This window comes from Ovis canadensis, chromosome Y, assembly GCF_042477335.2.
Source record: "Ovis canadensis isolate MfBH-ARS-UI-01 breed Bighorn chromosome Y, ARS-UI_OviCan_v2, whole genome shotgun sequence".
Classification (NCBI taxonomy): domain Eukaryota; kingdom Metazoa; phylum Chordata; class Mammalia; order Artiodactyla; family Bovidae; genus Ovis; species Ovis canadensis.
The window spans coordinates 8,230,509-8,237,189 of record NC_091271.1 but is presented as its reverse complement, the minus strand read 5'-3'; positions in this window follow the sequence as shown (position 1 = coordinate 8,237,189).

The following is a 6,681-nucleotide window of genomic DNA, read 5'->3' as shown; positions in this document are numbered from 1 at the left end:
GAGTGAACTCCAGGAGATGGTGATGGACAGTGAGGCCTGGCGTGCTGCAATTCATGGCGTCGCAAAGAGTCAGACATGATTGAGCCACTGAACTGACTGACTGACTAATGGCAGTTCTATTTCCAGTGGTTTGTTTGTTTCTTTTTTTTTTTTTTGAAGGAATCTCCATGCTGATCTCCATAGTAGCTCTACTAGTTTGCATTCCCACCAACAGCGTAAGATGGTTCCCTTTTCTCCACACCGTCTCCAGTATTTATTGTTTCTAGAGTTTTGGATAGCAGCCATCTGACCAGCATGAGATGGTACCTCATTGTAGTTTTCATTTGCATTTTTCTGACAATGAGCAATGTTGGGCCAATTTTCATATGTTTGTTAGCCATCTGTATGTCTATTTAGGAAAAATGTCTGTTAAGTTGTTTGGGTCGTTTTGATTGGGTCGTTTATTTTTCTGGAATTGAGCTGCAGGTGTTGCTTGTATATTTTTGAGATTAATTCTTTGTCAGTTGCTTCGTTTGCTATTATTTTCTCCCACTCTGATGGCTGTCTTTTTCGCTTTGCTTATAGTTTCCCTCGTTCTGCAAAAGCTTTTAAGTTTAATTAGGTCCCATTTGTTTATTTTTGCTTTTATTTCCCCTACTCTGGGAGGCGGGTCATGGAGGATCCTGCTGTGATTTATGTCGGAGAGTGTTTTGCCTATATTTTCCTCTAACAGTTTGATAATTTGTGGTCTTACATTTAGATCTTTACTACATTTTGAGTTTATTTTTGTGAATGGTCTTAGACAGTGTTCTAGTTTCATTATTTTATGAATAGTTGACCAGTTTTCCCAGCACCACTTTTTAAAGCGATTGTGTTTTCTCCATTTATATTGTTGCCTCCTTTGTGAAAGGTAAGGTGTCCATAGTTGCATGGATTTATCTCTGGGCTTTCTATTTTGTTCCACTGATCTATGTTTCTGTCTTTGTGCCAGATCCATACTGTTTTGATGACTGTAGCTTTGAGGTATAGCCTGAAGTCAGGTAGGTTGATTGCTCCAGTTCCATTCTTTTTTCTCAAGAATTCTTTGGTTATTCGAGGTTTTTTGTATTTCCATACAAATTGTGAAATTATTGGTTCTAGTTCTCTGAAAAATACCGTTGGTAGCTTGATAGGGATTGCATTGACCCTATAGATTGTCTTGGGTAGTATACTCATTTTCACTATGTTGATTCCTCCAATCCATGAACATGGTATATTTCTCCATCTATTTGTGTCCTCTCTGATTTTCTTCATCAATGTTTTATAGTTTTCTATGTAGAGGCCTTTGGTTTCTTAAGGTAGATACATTCTTAAGTATTTTATTCTTTTCGCTGCAATGCTGAATGGAATTGTTCCCTTAATTTCTCTTTCTGTTTTCTCATTGTTAGTGTATAGGAATGCAAGGGATTTCTGGGTGTTAATTTTATACCCTGCAAATTTGCTATATTAATTGATTAGCTCGAGTAAATTTCTGGTGGAGTCTTTAGGGTTTTCTATGTAGAGGATCATGTCGTCTGCAAACAGTGAGTTCTACTTCTTCTTTTCCAACCTGGATTCCTTTTATTTCCTTTTCTGCTCTGATTGCTGTGGCCAAAACTTCCAAAACTATGTTGAATAGTAGTGTTGAGAGTGGGCACCCTTGTCTTGTTCTACTTTAAGGGAAATGCTTTCAAGGTTTCACCATTGAGGATAATGTTTGCTGTGGGTTTGTCATATTTAGCTTTTACTATGCTGAGGTGTTTTCCTTCTATTCCTGCTTTCTGGAGGGTTTTTATCGTAAATGGATGTTCAATTTTGTCAAAGGCTTTGTCTGCATCTATTGAGATAATCATATGGGTTTTATCCTTCAATTTGTTAATATGCTGTATTACATTGATTGATTTGTGCATATCAAAGAAGCCTTGCCTCCCTGGGATAAGGCCCACTTGCTCATGATGCGTGATCTTTTTAATATGTTGTTGGATTCTGTTGGCTAGAATTTTGTTAAGGATTTCTGCATCTATGTTCAGTGATATTGGCCTGTAGTTTTCTATTTTGTGTGGCATCTTTGTCTGATTTTGGTATCAGGGTGATGGTGGCCTCATAGAATGAGTTTGGAAGTTTACCTTCCTCTGTAATTTTCTGGAAATATTTGAGGAGGATAGGAGTTAGATCTTGTCTACATTTTTGGTAGACTTCAGCTGTGAAGCCGTCTGGTCCTGGGCTTTTGTTTGCTGGAAGATTTCTGATTACAGTTTCAATTTCTGTGTTTGTGATGGGTCTTTTAAGGTTTTCTATTTCTTCCTGGTTCAGTTTTGGAAAGCTATACTTTTCAAAGAATTTGTTCATTTCTTCCAAGTTGTCCTTTTTATTGGCATATAGTTGCTGATAGTAGTCTCTTTTCATCCTTTGTATTTCTGTGTTGTCCGTTGATTCTTCCCCAATTTTATTTCTAATTTTGTTGACTTGAATAGTCTCCCTTTGTTTCTTGATGGGTCTGGCTAATGGTTTGTCAGTTTTATTTATCTTCTCAAAGAACTAGCTTTTAGCTTTGTTGATTTTTGCTGTGGTCTCTTCTGTTCTTTTTGCATTTATTTCTGCCCTAATTTTTTAAGATTTTGTACCTTCGCCTAACCCTGGGGTTCTTCATTTCTTGCTTTTGACTTTTTTCTTCTTTCTTGAGGTAAGCCTGTATTGCTATGAACCTTCCCCTTATCATTACTTTTACAGTGTCCCATAGGTTTTAGGCTGTTGTGTTTTCATTTTCATTCACTTCTACACATATTTTGATTTCTTTTTAAATTTATTCTGTGATTTGTTGGTTATTCAGAAGCGTGTTGTTCAGCCTCCATATGTTGGAATTTTTAATAGTTTTTCCTCTGACACTGAATCCTACTGCACTGTGGTCAGAAAAGATGCTTGGAATGATTTCAATCTTTTTGAATTTACCAAGGCTAGATTTATGGCCTGGGATGTGATCTCTCCTGGAGAAGGTTTCATGTCCACTTGAGAGAAAGTTGAAAAGCATTGTTTTGGGGCTGAAATGTGCTATAGATATCAGCTAGGTCTACCTGATCCATAATATCATTTAAAGTTTGTGTTTCCTTGTTAATTTTCTGTTTCATTGAACTATCTATAGGTGTGAGTGGGTATTAAAGTCTCCCACTGTTATTGTGCTATTGTTAATTTTCCCTTTCATACTTGTTAGCATTTGCCTTATATACGGTGTTGTTAAATGCCCACCTATGGTAGGTGCATATATATTTATTATTGTTATATGTTCTTCTCAGATCAATCTTTTGATCATCGTGTAGTGACATTCTTTGTGTCTTTTCACAGCCTTGATTTTAAGGTCTATTTTATCTGATATGAGTATTGCTACTCCTGCTTTCTTTTGGTCTCTATTGGCATGGAATATCTTTTTCCGGCCCTTCACTTTCAGTCTGTATGTGTCCGTTGTTTTGAGGTGGGTCTCTTGTAGACAACATGTACAGGGGTCTAGTTTTTGTATCCGTTCAGCCAGTCTTTGTCTTTTGATTGGGGCATTCAACCCACTTCCATGTAAGTTAATTATTGATAAGTATGATCCCATTGCCATTTACTTTGTTGTTTTGGGTTCGAGTTTATACTTTCTCTGTTTCCTGTCTAGAGAAGATCCTTTAGCCTTTGTTGAAGAGCTGGTTTGGTGGTGCTGAATTCTCTCAGCTTTTGCTTGTCTGTAAAGCTTTTGATTTCTCCTTCATATTTGAATGAGATCCTTGCTGGGTACAGTAATCCGGGTTGTAGGTTTTTCTCTTTCATCACTTTAAGCATGCCCTGCCATTCCCTTCTGGGCTGAAGAGTTTCTAGTGAAAGGTCAGCTGGTTTCCTTATGGAAATCCCCTTGTGTGTTATTTCTTGTTTTTCTCTTGCTGCTTTTAATATTTGTATTTTTTGTGTTTGATCTTGTTAATTTGATTTATGCATGCTTTGGGGTGTCTCACCTTGGGTGTATCCTGTTTGGGACTCTCTGGGTTTCTTGGACTTCAGTGACTAGTTCCCTCGCCTTTTTATGGACGTTTTCAACTATTATCTCCTCAAGAATTTTCTCATGGCCTTTCTTTTGTCTTCTTCTTCTGGGACTCTTTCATTTGAATGCTGGGGCATTTAACAGTGTCCCAGAGTTCTCTGGGGTTGTCCCAATTTTTTATAATTTTTTTTCTTTTTCCCTCTCTACTTCATTTATTTCTATCATTTTGTCTTCAACCTCACTTATCCTATCTTTTGCCTCCTTTATTAATTGTTGGTTCCCTGCAGAGTGTGTTTGATCTCATTGATTGCATTATTCATTATTGATTGACTCCTTTTTATGTCTTCTAGGTCCTTGTTAAACATTTTTTACCTCTTCTCAATCCTTGTCGCCAGGCTATTTACCTGTAACTCCATTTTATTTTCAAGATTTTTTATTATTTCTGACTTATTTTTCAGGTGGATGCCCTATCTCCTCTTTGGTTTGGTTTGATGGGCACTTATCATGTTCCTTTACCTGCTGATTTACATGTTTTAAACCCAGCTTTGAATGTCAGTGAATCACACACTTAAAAATTGATGAAAGGGACAATTTTTGATACATCCCATTTATCACATTAAAAATAAAATGGAAACTACCCGAAGCAATTATACCCTTTAAATACTATCTCAATACAGGTTTTTTAAAATGACAACCACCTTGGCTTCCCAGTTCTTTCGGATCATAATTCAACCTCCATACCCCTCGACTGCTCTTCTTTCTCTGATCTCATCAGCCCCATCTCCAATGCTAAATCCCTCATTCTGGCCTCAGTAGCCTTTCTCCTCTTCTTGGAAGATCCAGACACCGCCCTCAGGTCTTTTTTATTTGCTCTCCCTTCTACCTGGGACGTTCTTCCAATCAGGGTACAGGCTCTGAGATCTAGCTGCCCAGCAGAATCACCTGATGAGTTTATGGATGCCCCAGCCCCACCTCAGAGAGTCAGATGCCATTATTTGGGGAGAGAGGGTGGCACCTGGACATTTATTGTTGTTTTAAAACTTGCCAGGCGCTTCTAACATTCATCCAGCATTAGAAATCACTGCCCAAGACATCATGCTGTCTTCACCATCTTTAGGTTTCAGTTCAAAGGCCAGTTCTACAGGAGGCTGTCTCAATCACACCATCTACCTCCCAACCATCCTCTACTTATTTGGTTATATCCCACCTAGGATTCTATCATTTACAGATCTGCTTCCCAGTGAGAATGTCAGATGGCTGGAGCCAGTGTCCTCCATGCTTGGCTCACAAAGATGCTCAGCACACAGCTGTTGTCTGAATGAACCTCCCCTGGGGCCCTCCTGGGTCTAGCTCTAGCTTTAAGGGCTGGGGTTCTCCATGAAGACCATGAGGTGGCGATAGTGCCTGGCTGCATTAAAGGTCATCCCTAGACCCTCCCCTGTGCACGGCTGGGTGGTGGGGCAAGGTGGGTGGGTGGGGGAGTGGTGGTATCAGGGAGTTGTGGGTGCCCATCCTGCCCTGCACCCAGCCATTGTTCAGGGACAGGAGCAAGGACCATGGCAGACAGCATAGTGGCCTCCCTCTTCCTCTCATTTCTAGACTCTGAGCCACTGAGCCCTGAAAACACCCAATTCAGACTAAAGTCAGACGGAGAAGGCCCTGCCTCACACTCTGGAACATCCAAGTCCTTCCCCTCTTACCTGGCCAGTCACTGAGCCCTGGAAATAACCTCCTGGGATGAATCCCACAGACCCCTCACCTAGCTCATGACTTGCTCACAAGGCTGGTATGCTGGCTGTGGCTGGTGTCTGCAGGCAACTTGAATATCCATCATCCAGGGGCTGTGACACGACCTGTCACCTTCCACGTGGCAGGCTCCCATACCCAGAAAGAAAAACAGGGAAGCTCTTCTAAAGTCCTCTCTCAATCAGTCCCATTCCATTCCTTTTACAGCACCAACCAGGGATGGCCTGAGGGGCCTATGCCTTGCTTTTGTCCAGCCATGGAGTTGAGTGTTCACGTTTAAATGATTGAAAACAAACAAACAAACAAAACGAAAACACTTATGTGACCCATGAAGACGAAATGACAAGGGTGTGCCTGGGCAAAGTCAAGGTCACATGTTGCCCACAGAGCTCCTTTCAGCCCAGGCTGCCGTCTTGGCCACCAAGAGACAAATTCACTCCCTCCCAGTGTTCTTCTGAGAGTGACCCAGGATTTCCCTTCTGTCTCCATCTCTGTCAGTAAATCCCCAAGAACTGGACTTCTCAGGAAAGCTCCCAGTGGGGGCCGTTATTTATAATGTGGAGAAAAATGTTCCTGACCTCATGTGGCCCGTCTCCATCTTTGGTCCAAACTTGATACAGCCATCCCGATCAAATGGAAAACTGCAAATTTGAGGATGACTAAGGCATTTTTTTCTAAAACAGTTTAATTTAAACAAGGTGAAGAATTTGAAAAAATTCTGGGGAGAACCTGAAAGAGCATACCACGTGAATCCACTGGTTCAGACACAAAGAAATACCATCATCAAAAAAGATATTTAAGTTTAATACACATGTTATATGAAGAAAATAAATGCTAAAAGCCACTATGCTTCACAAATAAGGCCAGCTAGGCTAGGTTTTTTGTTTGTGTGTTTTGTTTTTTGGTTCTTTTGACAACTGCAATTGACA